We start from the raw sequence: 19045 nt of genomic DNA, 5'->3' as shown, positions 1-19045 counted from the left end.
ATTAGGATCAGGACAGGACCACCAAGGCACGACCAGCACCGGCAGTTTGGAAGCAACGCCTGCGCTCCACCCTCTCTGCAGCTATCGGCCAGAACCCCGATTGGGTTATTGAACTCCCCAGCAAAGTGCTCCACCAGCACTTAAGGTTTAGTAAAACCTCTTGAGTCTATGGATATTTCGGACAGAGTGCTCCGCAGCCCTCTGTATCAAGTCACCTATTGAGTGCGTTGGGTCAGTGACAGGTCAGCTATTCGGACAAGTCGGACAATTTCTCTAGCTAAACCTAGGCTAGTTATACTGTTTTCGGGTCAGTGTACCACCCCCCAAATGTTGCAAGTGTCAGAATCCCCAATTTCGATTGGTCCCCAAGTAGGATAGGTCAACACACCAATCACATTTGACTTTTACTAGCCGGGTTTTACATATTCTGGGACCGCCTATTGAATTTGGGGTTCCCATGATCTATTCTACAGAATACAATAGAAAGAAAGAAATGTGTTGCTAATACAGGACAGTTAGCCGCTTCGGCTGGGTGAAGGTGCATCTTCCCAGGCACATCTTGGCCGCCACCTCTGGTTGGCAGTCGTTCAATGTCACCGGCCGAAGACAGACATGCGCAGTGGGGTACTTCAATATGGATTCCTGCGTGTCTCGCAGACCCTCAGAAACCCGGTATATGAAAAGTAAGCGAAAACAAATTAAAACACAGAAAATAAATGAATACACTGTATACCATGAATAGCTACTCTATATCCCTTTATTTGTAATATACTAATGCGTGAGTGTATTAGTGCAGACAGACAACAACATAAACCATTTGCGCAAGCTTCACCATGTGAGGACACATACAGCCATCTTAAAAGCCAATGCGCAAGCGCAAAGATTCACACCAGAACTGCAAGTACGTCACGTCACGTGAGTGTGACTAACGCATGCGCAGAAAGAAAACCCACCAAGCAGCGGCCATTTTTAGATACAAACGTTATCGAGTTAGTAAACACATACGCAAGCGTCACTAGGACACCCCAAATGTCAGAATACAGGGAAATTAGTAAGACAAACAGGTTGAATTAATATATTATGGTTATTTGAGGTTCATGAATCCAAGCAAGTCGCGTAATATGCGAATCCTTGCTCCATCAGTATCACTGCATTAGATTCTCTTAACAGTTGCATCACTGCATCGGATTTCATTACAAGACCGGAGGCTACGACTATGCAATAACTTTTATTGCTGCCCCAACATACAGCCCTTTAAAGAACATGTGTTACATAACACGTAAAGCATTCCATAGAACTTTAGAAACATATTATAGTAACAGCGTAGCTAGGCATCGTCCTCTGTTATTGTCTGCTCCTCACCTGTTAAGTACATTCAACTTGTAGTTTTCACTATCACTAATCTTTATTTTCAGGATTTACAAGGTAAGTGAACTTGTTTTCATACTTGGATAACGAGCCCTCCAATTTCTGTGTGGTATCCTGCTGCTCAGCCAGAATGATTGCGTGAGAGAATGTTGGGATGTGGAATGTCGGGGTGCCTGAGTCAGTTGCTGTATGGGCTGAGCAGCAGGGTGGCTGCTCCTGGTGGGGCTCTTTCCATTTCTACTCAAATAAATCTTCATGGAAAATTACTTGGACTTGACTTCTTTCAGTACACTACATTTGGTACCAGGAGTGGGGTGTCTACAGTCTGAAAAGAAGGGGCTGAAGAGACCAGAACCCACAATCAAGCTAAAGGACTTTCTTTTAATTAAATGCGGAGATTTTCTATTTAACTGGCACCTACGAGCCCCACCAGAGACCTTTCGTCGGTCGCCCACAACTCAACCGTACCAGTTACAATTCATGTCTACCTGCTCTTCCTGACTACTACCTGCCTGCAGTTCCTGCTGCCTGCCATTTCCTTCTGTCTCCCAGACCTGAGAGCTTTAACGGGACAAAGAAACCAAGGACCGGGGTATCAGGACGAGATCCGGTCTGTGTTTTTTCATCCTGCTGAGCTTGAGACAACTTTATTTTACAAGCTCCTGCTGTCTGCTAACCTGCTGTCTGCAGTTCTTGTAACATCCGTCGCCCTACTATTGTTGTTACCTGCTCAGGTTACAGAGCAGGTTGCACAGTGCCTAGAACAGGGGACGAAAATCTGAACCGATACTTTCAATACCAGCGAAGAAAAAATGAAACCGGAGAACGACACCCTTAATCGGAGATTTTATAAGACAAGAGGCCGTTTGAGAAGCTCAAGAGTCAAGCTGTATTGTCAATTTCTCGCTTCTACAATTTAAACAGCTCACTCATTTTGTTGGTTTCAAATAACTGAACTGTTGTGAAGCATTTCTAACAGTTTCACTTTGCCTGCTCTGCTACAAGCATTATTCATTCAACCTGCTGTCATCCTGTAATTTGTTTGACCATTTATTCTCTTTCATTGTTTATTCATTTATTTAGTTCTCTATTTATTTTTCCTGCGATATCCTGCACAATCTGCATTTACATGACTGCAAGTTTCTCTTACATGCTGTTGTTTTTTCTGGGGAACCTTTCTTTACATAATATTATTGCTCTGGTAGTTTCTACCCTCTGCTTTTGGTACTTATTGTATTGTACTGTGTGGTGCCTGCCCACACCATTCCTGTGCTTGGAGTAGTTTTACAGTTCCTATTAGTACTGTGTGGTTATTTCCACACCTCCACTTGCAAAGTTTTGCTGTACGTTGTGCCGTGCGGCGTGCTCCACACCTAGTTTTAAAGCTCCTTCATTTTACATTATTACTAGTGGAATGTTACGCCATACCTTGTGTTTTTACTGTATGGTATTTTACACCATACCTTGTATTACTGTGATATTTTATGTCACACTAATATTACGTTTCTTTTGGAACATTACAACAAGAACATTACCCGCTTTTTACGGAGCCTAGATCTCCACACGCCACGAAAGCACCCGTCCTTGATTTTGCCCTCACGTGTCTCTACTGAGGGACACCGGGGTAGTTTACTTCTACTTTCCTGATCTTTGCTTTCTATCACTACCCGTGCCGAAACCGGGTTTGAATTATCACTAGTTTTGCAATTTCTCTGGCCCCATCCTTACAACATACAGATACAGTTTGCTTTAATGTGGTTGCTGCTAAGGTTGGCTTGGGGCCATACTTACCAACAACTAAAAGAAACAAGACCACTCTAAGCCCTGAAGAAGTCCCAAGAGGGATGAAACGTGTTGGCGGCAATTCAATTGTGTGGTGTTTTTAAAATCAAGAACAAGGAGATTAATTGAATTTCAATAAAGAATTTGAATACAACTACAATCAAGACTGCATAATATATATATTTTCTGTCTGGGAAGTACAACTTTATTTTTGATAACTGTTTTCATCAACCAATACAAGAGTACTACACTAGTCATATTAAAAAGAATATATTCTTTCTCGGGGGCTAGGTCAGTTCAGAGTAATATTATGTTTCTATATGGCATTGTACTGTGTGGTTTTTCCCACACCTATTTCTGTTTTTTGCATTTACATATTGCATTGTACTGTGTGGCATTCTCTGCCATACCTAGGATTTGCTGTCTTTTTGTGGACTTTTCTCCATACTCTTGCTTGAGTTAAAGGCAACTATTCTTTTGTGTGTTCTATCTATAGCTGTCTTCCACCCTTTCAGTGTTTTTGGTTCTGTCTTTTGTTCTGTCCTTCACCTTTTTGCTTATGCCCTTGTATATTTTTGTGTTTGACTGGCCAGCGTTCATATCTTTGTACTTGGGTTTGTTTTGTGATTTAAGTGAGGTAGGATGTGGGTTTGTCTTTCTGTGAGAAAGGGTTTTGGTGCATTAGTCTTTGTTTTCTTTTCATCTTTTCTTGTTTGCATTTCCTATTTTTCCATCTTTCATTTCCATGCTTTCTTTCTGTTTATTTTCTTCTCTATTTTATTGCAAATTTTCTGATGTATTTTAATACTGCCTTCTTTTTAACTGTAAAGGAGTAAGATCTGTGGTATCCTGCTGCTCAGCCAGAATGATTGCGTGAGAGAATGTTTGGATGTGGAATGGACGAGTGCCTGAGTCAGTTTCTTTCATTTCCATGCTTTCTCTCAGTGGATTTTCTTCTCATTTTCTTGTTTATTATTTTATGATGCATTTTGATACTTCCTTCTTCTCCATTGTAAAGGAGGGAGATATGTGGTATCCTGCTGCTCAGCCAGAACGATTGCGTGAGCGAATGTTGGTATTTAGAATGTTGGAGTGCCTATGTCAGTTGGTGATGGGCTGAGCAGCAGGGAAGATGCTCCTGGTGGGGCTCTCTTTCATGTAACCTACTACTCAATAAATCAACATTGAAAAGTACTTGGATTCGTCTACTTTCATTATACTACATTCTGGTCGGGTCCCTAACCCCTAATCTGCCATATGCGTATTTTATGGCCATATTGTGCGTTTAAACGCTTACTCATGCCTGTGCTCTGAGTCGTAATCCTCAACACTCCTTTTACTAACTATTAAACAACATATAAATGTAAATGATCAAGAAAATCGTATGGCAAGATAAAACTGAATGCCAGATAGAACTGACCGACCTCAGCTCAGCGAATGCGTCAACTGTCATAACCGGATCATATGGCTCAGCTCCTTTATAGACTGTATCCAAAGTAACTGGCTCGGGATCCCTGCCCGAGACTTAAGAGACGCGGCTTTTTCATATTCATGGCGAAGGGATCAATGGCACTGCTAAGAGCGCCTTCAGACTCTAGCGGGCCCCTCTCCTCCCTTCAACACCTCTGACGATGTCTCTCTCCTCCTTGGAGAGAGACTGTCTCCTCAAACAACTCTCCGGTCCTCACGCGACCCCCCTTTCCCGGCTCGCAGCAGCTTTGGCCAAGGTCCCCCTCCACTTGAAAAGAGACGGAGCTGGGATTCGAGAGCAGGAGACGGACGTGACGCGACTCCCCCACACCCATGACTTTCCCTGCTCCGTATGCACCGTCTGTTTTTTACCTTCATTGTACTCTTGACTACCCCTACATTCATGATCTGGAAGGGACGCATACCCAAATTGGGTGAAACTAACAAAGGACTAACGCTTGCCGGTACCATTTCCAAGATAATCAAGCAAGCTTGAGCCTCGCAACCGTCTTTCCCAGACACCAAAGGAGGCAGGCTCAAAGACAGTTACTCTCTGATACTAAATTAAGATAAGAAAGGATACTTTTCACACAAAAAAAGGAGACTAAGGGGATTTTCAACGTCTACCCCTTGGTTATCAAACATTTAATACTTTTATATAATTGTTTTACTTTTTGAATTACTAAAGCTTTATTTAAACAGCCTTATTTCAGCAACATTTTCAACATCATGTCTGATATTGAAACAGAAGGGACTTCATCCATACTCCTCAGTGAGAAAGTTCCAATTACTTTCCTTGAGAAGGAATTTAAATCCACCCTGAAAGAGGCAGTGGAGGCGACCCGTAGCAAGAGAAAAAGGGACTACTCTAAAGTGGACCTAATATCCCTTTCAGAGGATGAAATTCCCATCAAAAAAGAAAGTAAGGTTATGAAAAAAACTAAACACATGTCTAATATTCCATTTATCAATGGTCGCCAGCGCGCTACAAAACGCAGGGATGAAGCATCAGGAAGCCTGTATGCTACAAGTGACTATGGTACCCATAGCGGTACAAAGAGCAGCCTTATTGGCTCAATAAGCCCAGGTGTCCACTGCAGCACAAACCGACCAAGTGACCTTCATGGCTCAAAAGACCCCGGCTTGCAAGCTGAAAAAGAAACCTACTCCAATGATACATACCCAGAGGATGAATATGTTTTTGACCCCCTAGAAGATTTAGACAATGGTCTTCTCGATGATGGCCTTGAGCAAGCCTCTAGCTCTAAAGCCATTAAAACCCTACAGGGGTGGAAATGTTTAATCCTAACCACATCACTCACCCAAAGGGGTCAGACTGGTAGCCTATGGACCACGTTTCAAAATTCATTAAACACTGGATCCGCATTTCCCTTGAGAAGGAAACATGAAACTTGGTGAGGGCAGAGTGCCCTAGACCCTTCCTAGATGATAAAGCTGGGATGGCACCGAATTTGGATCAGGAACTGATGACCTTTTTATTTGAGAATGGCAAGGACCCTAGGAAAGGCTTAGAGCGTTGCCTCAAACTTGGATATTTTGGGACCCCTCACAAGAATCATCGATCTAGCAGAAGAAGCTTCTCTGATGGGCACATATGTAGATGTTGATCTACTATGTGGCTGAGGTCATCACGCACTATGTCTCTTGGGCAACGCTAATGCTGCATTTTGGCTGAGGGTAGAAGCGCCATATGAGGATTAATCCTAAACTTTCAGGCTTAGCTAATAAAGACCCTAAGGGCAACTCCAATGGTTTACTCAGCCTTCAGCAGGGCTCAATCTAACATGAGGCGCATGTATTGAGGTAGAGTTTTCGGCATGGCTGGCAGGAAGAGAATGGCTGCCAGCCACGGACAACAGAGGTCCCAATTTTACCAAAATAACACAAGAGGCTTTGGAAGACAATACCGTGGCAATAATACCTTCTTCCCCCAAAGAGGCAGAGGTACACAAACCCATGGCGGCAGAGGCAGATTCCAGGGAGGCGGAAACCAAGGTAAGAGTCCCAATCCCTCTTGGTTCTTCCCCTGTAAAGGTAAGGGGACGATTAAGCCTTTTCAGCAAAAACTGGCATTTAATAACAAATTACCTATGGCTATTCAATACTGTAAGAGGTTTCAAGATAGATTTTACCCACAAATCACATCAAACACACCCACCAGGAGAGTTGATCCTAGATCAAAAACAGTCAAATTTGGTAGAACTGGAAGTCATCCCAATGTTACAGAAAGTTGCCATTCGCAAAGTCAGAAACTCAAGGGATGGTTTCACAAGCTTTTTAGTAAAGAAAAAGGACAAGGGGTGGAGGTCAGTGATAAACCTAAAACAGCTGAACACATTCTTAGTATACAGACACTTCAAGATGGAGGATATCCATCTTTTGAGAGACACCTTACAACAGAAAGATTTGCTTGTGAAATTGGGTCTCAAGGATGCTTATTTCACAATTCCAATGGATTACAACTCACGGAAATAATTAAGGTTCTCATGGAAGGGCACAACTTACAAATTCTGTTGTCTTCCCTTTGGCATCTCATTAGCTCCTTGGTGCATCACCAAAGTTCTAAGACCTGTAGTAGCCTTTCTAAGAAAAAGGGGTGTTTGGATTATAATCTACCGAGACGATATGCTGGTAATGTCACAGAGTCAGGAAACATTACTAGTACACATGAAATGGACAATAGACCGCTTAGAGGGACTAGGATTCATTGTCAACACAGAAAAGTCTGTACCAACTCCTACTCAGAATCTAGAGCTCCTCTTTTTTTTTCTTTATGATGTTGTGCTGGTTGCTACACATGACATTCTTTATCCTCTCATTTACCTTTCATATTTATTGCACTCTACCTTCCACGCCTCCTCTATTATATAATATGTTTTCTTTTACATCATCCTCCTTGCTCTCATTACTCTCCTTTTGTATGGTTCTTGTATCAGACCTTTAATACTTTACTGGTTCTGATGCAATACATTGATATATCTTTCTTCCACTTTTTCTCTTCTATATTTTGTCTTCCTTTTGCTTCATCCTCCTTGCTTTTATTTACTCTCCTCATGTTCCTCTCATGTAATATTTAGGTTGGGGGTTTATTGGTGACAGTCTCTTGGAGTTGATTCCGATTTTGATGATGTTATTTTGTTCTACTGTGCTTTATATATCTCATGTTACCATTTATCCTCTGGATCCCCACTTTTCTTTGCTCGAAGGGGGCCCGGTCTCCCTTGGCGTTGCTCTAAGTGCGCCCAGACCCGCAGTTTACAGTCCAGGTTGCTTTTCTCTTCTACTTTCCTATCTACTCTTCCTTTTACTTTTCTTTTTCCTTCTTTCCTTCTTCATTTCCCTAATTACTTTCTTTAACCTTTATACTTCTTTATTTTTTGGTTTCCCAGAGTAGCATTTCTATTCTTTTCTATCTCTTCTCTTCCTCACTTTTTATTTACTTAATCCTATTCTCATGCCTTCTGCCCATCCGTTGTCTGTGATTTCTTGGAATGTTCATGGCCTCACCCATTACATAAAACGCAAGAAAGTTCTTTCCAATTTACATTCTAAGCATGTGGACGTTGCTCTCTTACAGGGGACTCATTTGGACGATATTGAGTCTAGTAAACTCAGCAGGGACTGGGTTGGTAAAGTCATACATAGTTCAGTCTCAAAACCTGATCCCGCCAATCCTAATCCTATTCGTAAATGTGGAGTAGCCATCCTTTTTCGGAAGTCACTTCCTTTCACACTTCTAAAGTCATGGTCTGACCCGGAAGGTCGATATGTATTTGTTAAACTGAAGCTTGGCAATTCCTTCATTTGTCTTGGCTCTGTATACGCTCCGCTAGGCTCCAAAAAGCAATTTTTTCTTCGACTTAATCGTCTTCTTACGGAAATAAATGCTTCTCAATTTGTCATCGGTGGTGATTGGAATTTGGCACCGGATCCTGCTCTTGATAGAACAGGCTGCATTGACATTATCAACGCTTCGGACAGAGCCATCTTCTGTGACATCCTTACTGACAATGGTCTTGTTGACCATTAGAGACTAAGTCACCCACAGGACAAAGAGTACACTTTTTTTTCTTCTACTCACGGTACGTTTTCGCACCTTGATTATTTTCTTCTTTCGCAACATTCAGTCCGATTGGTTACTGATTCCCAGATTTTAGAAGCAGCTATATCTGTTCACTCCCCTGTTCTTTTATCTCTAGACTTGGGTCTTATGAGTCCGGGGCGCAAATCGTGGCGTTTGAATATTAACAAATATAAAACGCCAGCGGGTAAACTTCTTTTACAATCCCACTTCCGTGATTATCTTATCAATAATGAAGATTCGGTTTCCTTTAAAATAATGGTCTGGGCAGCGGCTAAGGCAACCCTCAGAGGTCAACTTATGCGGGACGCAGCTCTTTATAATAAACAGAACACTGCCAAACAACTTGATCTAGAAAAGGATATTCGTCGACTCCCTCAACTATATATTTCGAAACCGACTCTTCAAAATCGTAAGTTATTGGAACAAGCACGCATGGCCCTCAATACTCTTTATACTTCTAAGGCAGAATATGCCTTGCAAAAGATGAAAGACCGTCATTATGAACAAGGGGAGAAGGCTGGTCGATTATTGGCTGCGCAGCTGCGTCAAAGAGAGGCCGCTATGGTGATTCCAGCGATTAAATCAAGAGGTGGCGATATCCTTACTCGGCCACAAGAGATAGTTGAGGAGTTTGCCTCATTTTATAGATCTCTCTACTCCCCAGGCACTCAGGTAGATACGCTAGGGATGTCTAAATTTCTAGATGAAGTACATCTTCCACGACTCTCCCATGATGGCAGAGCTCTACTTGAAGGACCTATCACGATGGATGAAATTTCCTCAGCTGTATCTGCCTTACTGTGCCATAAAGCTCCGGGGGATGATGGTTTTCCTCCCGAATTCTTTAAATGGACTGGTCAGAGCATGATTGATATTCTTCATGCTGCATTTGGGGAAGCCGTGGAGGAGTCTTCTCTTAGTTCTATCTCTAACAAAGCCATCATAGCGGTTTTGCCTAAACCTGGCAAGGATCCTCTATTGTGTGGTAGTTATCGTCCTATATCTCTCTTGAATTCTGATGTTAAGATCCTTGCTAGCATTCTTGCATCACGACTCCGCAAGATTTTACCTTCTTTAATTCATAACTCCCAAGTAGGTTTTGTTCCTGGTCGTTCCTCTCGAAATCACTTGCGTACTCTCTCCCATGCCCTATGGTCAGCTAAACATCTTGCCGATGATGCCCTACTTCTCTCTTTGGATTCTGAGAATGCATTTGACCGCATCGAATGGGAATACCTTTTTACCGTCATGCAAAGATTTGGATTAGGTGATCAATTCATAGCTAAAGTACGACTACTTAATGATAGCCCATCTGCTCAAGTTAACTGTGGCGGTTTTCTTTCTACTCCATTTCCTATCCGACGGGGTACCCGTCAGGGTTGTCCACTCTCCCCTCTTCTCTTCCTTTTGGCTATGAAACCTCTAGCTGCTGCAATCCGCCAATCAGCTTCTGTGGTGGGCATTCCTCTTCCAATTGGTCACTCCAAAATGTATTTATATGCGGATGATATTCTTCTTACACTTACTGATCTTCCCCGCTCTCTCCCTGCTCTTCTCCGTGTCATTGATGATTTTTCTTCTTTCTCTGGTTATAAGATAAACTGGGACAAGAGCGAAGCATTACCTATGTCCATTGGTACTACGAAGGACGCCATCTCTGGTTTTCCATTTCATTGGCAACCCTCTCAGCTTAAATACTTAGGTATACTCCTCAATAGGGGATTGGATAACGTTCTCACGGACAATTTAACTCCTTTAATTGCGCAAATGCAAAGAGACTTAGATAAATGGAAGGCCCTAGGTTTATCCCTTTGGGGACGGGTTCAGGCGATCAAGATGGTCACCCTACCACGTTTTCTCTATGTTCTGGGTATGCTCCCTTTGACCATTCCTTTGGCTACTCTTCGGTCTATTGATTCGAAAATGTAACTTTTTATATGGGGTACAGCTAAACCGCGTCTCACCCTAGCCAAATTAAAGTCCCACCAATTGCAAGGAGGTTTGGGTCTTCCCTCTATCGAGCATTACTCCCTTGCCCTCCATCTTTCCCATCTTTCTTTCTTTTTACCTAAGTCTAAAGACATCCCCCAATGGCTTCCACTTGAACGTCACTTATTGGCTTCTGGCCCTGGTTTATCCCTTTTATATGGCATGGGTTCCAGTTCTCTTGACCCCAAAAATCCTATATTATCCGCTATGTATAAGTCTTGGCAAAGAATTCATCGTATCTTTAAATCTAACTCGCGGCTTCACTTTTATGCTCCTATATGGTCTAACTCGGCTATTCGAGTGCGGGGTCGCACTGTGTCCTGGCCTTTGTGGCAGGAGGCTGGTATTCATTCCCTGGAACAACTGTTCCATGGTGACAATTTTAAATCCTTTCCCAACTCAGAGAGAATTCCATCTCCCGCCCTCACAATCCTGTAACTATTTCCATCTTCAACAAGCTCTCACAAAACGTCTGGGTTCCCCACCTGAGCTGCTGTCCACTTCTCCTATTGTATCTTATTTGAATTTATGGGGAACTTTTAAGGGTGTCACTTCCGGCCTTTATAAGACTTTCTTACATCCTCTATTTTCGCATCCCCTTTCAAAAGCTCTTCAATTTAAGTGGCAATCACGCCTTTCTGTGACATACTCAGATGGCCAGTGGGATCTCATTTTGGAAGGATTACATAAGGGTGTTCGAGAAGCTCGCCTTAAATTCTGTATTTTTAAAATTCTCCATGAATGGCACTGGTCCCCGGTGAAATTACATTGTGCTAAGTTACTTTCCCATTCTTTGTGCTGGAGATGTCCTGCTACCAGTTGTGATATAACGCACATTATCTGTAAATGCCCTCGTACTAGATCATTTTGGCTTTTTGTGCGAAAGACTTTGGCTTCCTCTATGTCATTGCCTTTGCCCCATACCTCTGCAAATATAATTTTACACGACTTTCGTGGCCTTCCAAAGTTTAATAAACCACAGACTCGTCTCCTCCATACTGCCCTAGCCACGGCAAAAATGTATATATTGCGTCATTGGAAGTCTTCATTACCTCCTTCTCAGGAGGAATGGCTGGTGGCAATGGTACAAACAGCTTCTTACGAACGTATAATTTATAATTTGCAGGATCAAACTTCCATTTTTCTTCAAGTTTGGTCCCCATTCCTGGAAACCACAGTGGGTAATGACTCTGTTTCTACTCCTTCTTCTTCTACGGCTGCTCTTCCTTCTTAATTCCACCTTTTTCGCACCATGTTCATTCCCTTTTATTTTTCTCTCCTACGCTTCTTCTCACTTTTCTTGCTTCCATTTCATTTCACAGTTAGTTTTATTACTCTGGGGCTCCTTTTCTCTCTTTTCCTTTTTCTTTTCCCTTTCTTTTTCTTTTCTTTTCTTTTCCTCTCTTTCTTTCTTTCTTTTCTCTTCTCTTTTTTCTTTCCTTTTATCCTTAGTCTTGCCCTATGAATTCTAGAGGATTTGTTGTTTTATGCCTCCTTTGTTATATTTTATGAATCATTTCCTCATTTATTCTGTGTCTCATTTTTTCCTCTGCATATGTATCTATATTTACGCTTTATCAAAATTGTATTAATAAAAAATGTCAACACAACATCCTTAGCAAGAGTGGTTGGCCTTCTCTCCTCTTCTATCCAATCTGTTTCACCAGGTCCTTTACACTACAGGGCCCCGCAGATATTAAAATCCTTGGGTTTAAGGAAGGGACTATGGTACTCAGACAAGGTTCCCTTGTCTCAAGAAGCACAAGAGGATCTCCTGTGGTGCTGGAACAATCTGGACATTTGGGATGTGAAAGCAATCTTTGGGAACGTCCCAGATTTCATAGTGGAATCAGATGCACGCAACTTAGGTTGGGGTGCGAGAATAGGTATGACAGAGACTGGAGGGAAATGGTCTCAAGAGGAACTTCTGATAGAGCAAGATTTCGCATCGCGACTTGCTCGAGTCATGAACCTCGATCATGTGTAATCAATTAATCGAATTGTACGTCTCACTAATCTGTTTATTTCATATACGTGTGAATTAGCGAAGCTTGCCTATGTGTTTTACTAATACAAATAACCCGTGTCCATAATATGGCTGCCGCTTTGAAGTTCGCTTCTGCGCATGCGTTAGTCACACTCACGTGACTCTACGTAGAGGTAGTTCTGGAGGGAAAGGGGGCGCATTCGTAATACACAGCTTTCGTGATAACGTGGTGATGCTCGTGCAGATGCTCTCGTGTCAGTGTATATATTACTAATGTCTAATTGCATAGTATATTTTTATGATGATATATCTGAAGTATAAAGTCACGACGTGTAATACATTCATTTATTTCTATGTTCTAATTTGTTTTCGCTTACTTTTCATGTATCCACGGCATGGAGGGTTGATGGGGTGCTTGGGAGTCCATGATGAAGTGCAGTACTGCGCATGTCCAAGGGGGAACAAGTGTCATTGAACGACTGCCAACCAGAAGTGGCAGCCAAGACGTGCCTGGGAAGATGCACCTTCACCCAGCCGATGAAGTCAAATTGTACTGCTATTGTTACATTTGTAATTCTTTCATTGTTTTCTGTACGATTTCTCATGGGAACCCTAAGTCTGCTAGGCGGTACCCAGAAATGCAGATTAGGCCTCCAAATAGTCTGTTCTGATTGGTGTGTTAACCAAATCCTACCTTAGGACCAATCGAAATTGAGGGATTCTGACACTTTGCAACATTGGGGGGTGGTACACTGTCCCAAAACAGTATATCTACCCTGGGTTCGCCTAGGGAAATTGTCCGATTTGTCTGAATAGCTGACCTGTCACTGACCCAACGCACTCAATAGGTGACTGAAGATACAGAGAGCTGCGGAGCACTCTGTCCGAATTTGACCATAGACTAAGGTTTTACTAAACCTTAAAGTGCTGGCGGAGCACTTTGCTGGGAGTTCGCTGACCCAATCGGGGTTCTGATCGATAGCTGCAGAGAGGGTGGAGCGCAGGCGTTGCTTCCGAACTGCGGGTGCTGGTCGTGTCCTGGTGGTCCTGTCCTGATCCTAATCTGGGTTTCCTGTCCTGTCCTGGGTGTCCATTCTGCACCTGCTGTCCATTGAGGGGTATCCTTCCTTGAGGGTTTCCTGTCCTTAACTGACCCGTGGCCAGGGTTGGTTTTCACACCAGTCTAGGTAAATATTGCTCTGAAGCTCTTAAACTGCACCTTTCTATTTTTCTGTCTTTGCTTCAATAAAGACATACCTTTGCATATAATAATTTTCCATGCTTTCTGCAACCATTGCATCTCATAAAAGTTATTTGCATTTATTTTCATAGCGTGTTCCTATGTTACCCTACCTTTTAGAAATCATTTTCGCCATTGCAGGTTGCTACTTCTTGATATGGTCTCTAATTTTCTCTCATAAATTTTACTGAAGAAACCTTGAATTAGTCTAATCGCTCTCTTAAGTTGTTTCCCTGTCGCATAAGCATTTTTAAACATAAATGATTGCCCTTATAGTTCTTCTATGCAGCTATGTACTCTTTGCAAATTTGATTTTAGACTGTCTCCTTGTAGTGGAGTGTATGTTCTAAAGAGTTTAAATCTGAGATAAATCTTTTAAAACTTTCAGTTGTCCGTGGTCATTTCATGAAAATAAAGGTCATAAATTAAGAAGTATTTTTCGCTGCCTTTCCTTTTACAGCTAGCTCCCTGATCCATTGTGGTCATAGGTACCCGTAATAGTGGACGGTAAGTCGGGTACACTGGAAATTACAGAAAGGGAACTCACAATTATTGGTAGAAGATTGTGAGGTCATCCGATCAATGTGTATATGGTGAATTGGAATATATGGGCCCGAAGCCAGAAAGTGGCGAAATTATTGGTCGGGTGACCCGCGATCTCTAGCAGTAATTTTCTGGTAGCATCGAGGATTGTTAGGGAATAGTTAAAGGTTAGGTAGGACTAGTTAGTCTAGCTAAGTCGGAAGCTGCTAGTATTGATGCTGCTACAAGAGTAGGCACTTCAGGAGAACTGATCACTCACTTGAAATGTTTTGCTTTGAAAAATTATGAAATGTTTTAAACTGTTTTTCCTATTATTGTACTGATATATGTATTAACTCATTGGTTCGTAAATGTTAAATGTTTGTTGGGAATCCCCGGGGAATTGAATAGCGAGTGGTAAATAGAATCCATTCGTTTGAGGTCACTGGCTTTTAGGAAAGTTGGTGCAGATTAGGCAGAACTGGAAGCACTAACTAGGGACTTTTCTGAATGCGTGTTTGAATAAATGTTAGCAACAAGGTTCATTGGCAAAATTCCCATTGTGGCGTAACCTAGTGAGGGTCACATCGGAAGAGTAGCAGGTTCATCGGAGCTTGGGTGAAAGCAAAGGGGTTCGCTGGGGAAACTCTGGACTCGGATATATCCCGGAAGAGGGGATGAGTCTGGGGGAGTAGCAGGTTCTCCAATGCTAGCGTGAAGGGTAGGCAGAGAAGACCTATCCGTAGTGAGTGAAAAGTAAATGGAAGTAGTTTACTTGCAGTGAAAATTCTTTCCTGTCTAGACACTTGAGCACAGTGGCGAATGTGTATTCGTTGTAAAATAACCAAGCACTAAGCACTTTTAGAAAGTAAGAAAGTTTCCGTTACCTTGTGAAGGAGGGAGTCAGTCGCGAAGCTGCTCTGACGTCACTCCGTGCCGCGCTGGGATTGGTAGTCACAGCGGGTGTGTAGCGGAGCTGGAAATTGTAAAGGAGGGGTGAGCGCCGGAGCGTGAGAACTGCCTTACAAAGGGGCCGCGCACCCATTGGTCGAGATTATTTGATCACGTGCACTTCATTGGTCGCACGAAAATAAAAGACGCACTCTAATTGGAAGTGATTTTTGTAAACAAGTCGCTCGTAGGAAATTGTATGTGGCACACGTACATGCCAGAAATTAGACCGGATCCCAGGTATCTAGGGTTCGAGAAAGATCAGTGGAAAGGTCATAACTCCAGCATTATGTACGGAAATAAGAGAAAATTATCCCTTGTAAATAAGGTAAAGAATTACTTCAAAAAGGACAAGCCGATTAAAACTAGAGAAGGTGTTGTCGTTCCGCCACCCAACACTCCCGCATCTTTCATGATGTTCGATAAAGGGTACAACACATGTGTATGGTTGGAGAACTGGGCAGAATATACAAAAGATGACGGAATTCTGGCCTTTCCGTTAGAAGGTACCTTTAATGGCAGGATTCTATTTAATTTAAGAACCCGAATGAATGATTTACATCCCAGACCTAGGTTAACGCAATACGAAGCACTAGAGGAATGGGAAATCGAAGCTTTCGAAAGAGACCGACCCGATTAGACAAAGGGCTAACAAAATTGTATCCGAAAGGAAAACTAGATGCCCGAAATAAAAGGATGAAGCAGTGGAGACAGAATATGATTGTGGAAGGACTGTTTCCAATGATGCCAGCGTGTGGCCCTCCTGAGGGAGAGAAAAAAATCAGAAAAATGTAAACACTGGGTGCCCCTTGGGGAGTCGGATGATGAATTGTTAGATGACATGTTTACAAGAAGCCCACCACCTTATAATGAGGAACGCCGACCTTCTAGTGAAGGGGAAATATTCCGCAGACCTTTTCCTTCAGAGGAGGCGAGATCTGCCAGTGTAGGAGGGGGTTGCTTCATACCTCCCTATCCCGAAAATCTGGGTTCGGTAGAGAAAAGGGATATTTATCCAAAAATACCAACGGGTGGGGAGGGAAGATACTGCCCTGAAAGAGATTTCTGCCCCAGACCGCTGTACGAAGGTGAGGCAGGACCATCTGGTTCAGGAATGCCCTACCTACAACCTCAGTATGAAAGGGAACCAAGATCCCTAGGTGCGGGAAGTTTGTTCCCAAAGCCCAATTATGGTGAAGGACCGAGTGGAACCCACCCCACTGCTCCGAGTTATGCTCCCATTTTAACTCCGCAGGTATTGCATGACAATTCATTAGAGAGGCTATTGGAAGAAAAGGAACGAGAAGCTCTAGCAAAACAAAGAGCTGAGATAATTCAGAAAATCTCAAAGTTAAATACCAGCCCTGACGCCTTGACGATCCCGGTAACTATCGGACCGGTGGTTCCGTTGTATGGGGACCGTCAAGGGAGTCCGAAAACTCCAGTAATTACTCCCGTTATTGCACAGCCCAGACCGGAACCATTAATCGTAGATGACCAGACAAGCGAGGGTGAGTCCGAGGTCTCGTTAATGGACCTGCCCATTAGGAACCCAGGGAAAGGAAAGCAGAAAAGGCATAATCCCTTCAATACGAGGGAGATTCAAATGGAAACAACTTCAGGTACTAAGAGTGTCACGTTAGTGACTCCTGAAGAAATCGAAAGATGGAGTCAAGAATTAGAAAAACAAACTCCACAGTCTAAACCTTTAGATCTCTACAAATTGAGAATAGAAATAGAGGAGCTAATGGCAGGAAACGTAGGATTAGATAGGTTAAATACCTACTCGGAGGAAGAGCTGTTGTTCATTTGCAAATGCCTTACTCGAAATGCCCGAGTGCTTCATGAAAAATTGACAGACACTGCAGCTAGCATGGGAATAGATATATCAAAGTCGAAACCTTTGCAGAAACCCTACCGAGCAGATTTTTCAGACAAAGATTTAGAAAATCTGAACGTGTCCGGAAAGAAAGTACAGGTCAAAGAATTATTGACGGTGTTGCAGAAATGGGGAGATGTAGAGAAATGGAAAGCCAGATGGGCCAAGAAAAAGGATGAGGCCAAGATTCGACAGGTATCTCCCGAATACGTTCTGAAGGAAGCTGACAAACCAGAACAATTATACCCCATGCGCGAAGTGCCAGGTGGAAAATGTGTGCATGTCCCGTGGTCCCGACAGGATATTGTATCCTTTACAAATGATTTCCCGAAATTACGAGAAAAGCCTGTGGATTGGTACAGGCAGGTGGAAAGATTTGTAAAGGTACAAAAATGCCTGTGGAAAGATTTGGATGGGTTCTTCGACATAGTGGTCCCTGTAGACCTGTGGACCGAGTGTAAGATAGCCATAGCTTGGCCTAGTGAGGAATACCCAAGAGATTAAAAAACAGGGGAACCATCGAAAGAAGTGATGAGAAAATATGATCAAGTAATTCAACATTTGAAATTAAAGGTGCCCGCAAAGGAAACTGATTGGACCAAGATAGACAGAACAACGCAGGAAAGGGACGAGACTGTGCACTCCTTTTATGAAAGGCTGTTGCAGGTGTTCAAAACATACAGTGGCATAGATAACATCGAGATGAAGGACATGACACACTTCATTTACAGGTTTGTAAACGGTTTAAGGCCCGAAATTTGTCAGTGGATAAAAGATAATAAAATCTGTTGGCATACTAAGAAGATGGATGAGGTCCTACGGTACGCAAAGTACTGTGAGGACGAGATGGCAGAAAAGAAAAAGGCTCTCAAGGAAAAGGTTATGTGGGCTCAAGTAAAGCTCGCAGAACAACCGGAAAAGCAGTTAAACCAGCTAAACAAAGCCACCCAGAACCAAAGCCCTGGGGCTGGGGGTGGAGGAAAACCACGAGCTAAAATGAGTAGAGAGGAAGCCAAAAAGAAATTTCCTTGCCACCAGTGCGGGGAAATTGGACACTGGAGAGACGAGTGTCCCTATTTACAAACTGATAATGCCCAAACACCTGATTTAATTCCACAGACGCAGAATGAAAAACAAAGAAAGACCCAGCAGCAGGTAAAAACGATTCAAGTGCCCCGAGCGCCAAAACCTATTTTTAAAGGGAAATCACCGCAGGGTGATGATGTAGAGATCTGGGGAGGCAATGAGAATAGAAATACAGCAACTTCGCAGTATTTGTTGAATGATACCTTTTTCTGTGATGACCAGTACTGACGGGGCCTGAGAGGGGAGGACGAGGAGTGCGTACTTGGCGCCTCCTTGCCGGTAGACCAGTCAGGGCCATACATTGAAGGAAAGGTTGATGGAAATGATGTCACCTTTCTGTTGGACACTGGTGCTACCCGTTCTACTGTGAGAACAGCGGACGTTCCAAACCTACCCCTCTCGGGAGAAGCCATCCAAGTAGTAGGAGTATCTAATCACCTGATTAGTACACCTGTTACTGAGCCCATGGAGATCTCAATTGGGAATTTTAAAGAAATGCACAGATTTGTCGTCTGTGATACTAGTCCGGTAAACTTACTGGGACGTGATTTGCTGTGTAAAATGAACTGTACTATCTTTTGCACACCAAAGGGCGTCGAAATTCAAACCCCAGATGAAGATGGTATTTACAAGCTAATGTTAATTAGACCTGACTCAGAAATCAAA

This window comes from Lissotriton helveticus, chromosome 8 (genome assembly GCF_964261635.1).
Source record: "Lissotriton helveticus chromosome 8, aLisHel1.1, whole genome shotgun sequence".
Classification (NCBI taxonomy): domain Eukaryota; kingdom Metazoa; phylum Chordata; class Amphibia; order Caudata; family Salamandridae; genus Lissotriton; species Lissotriton helveticus.
This window is presented reverse-complemented; position numbering follows the sequence as displayed.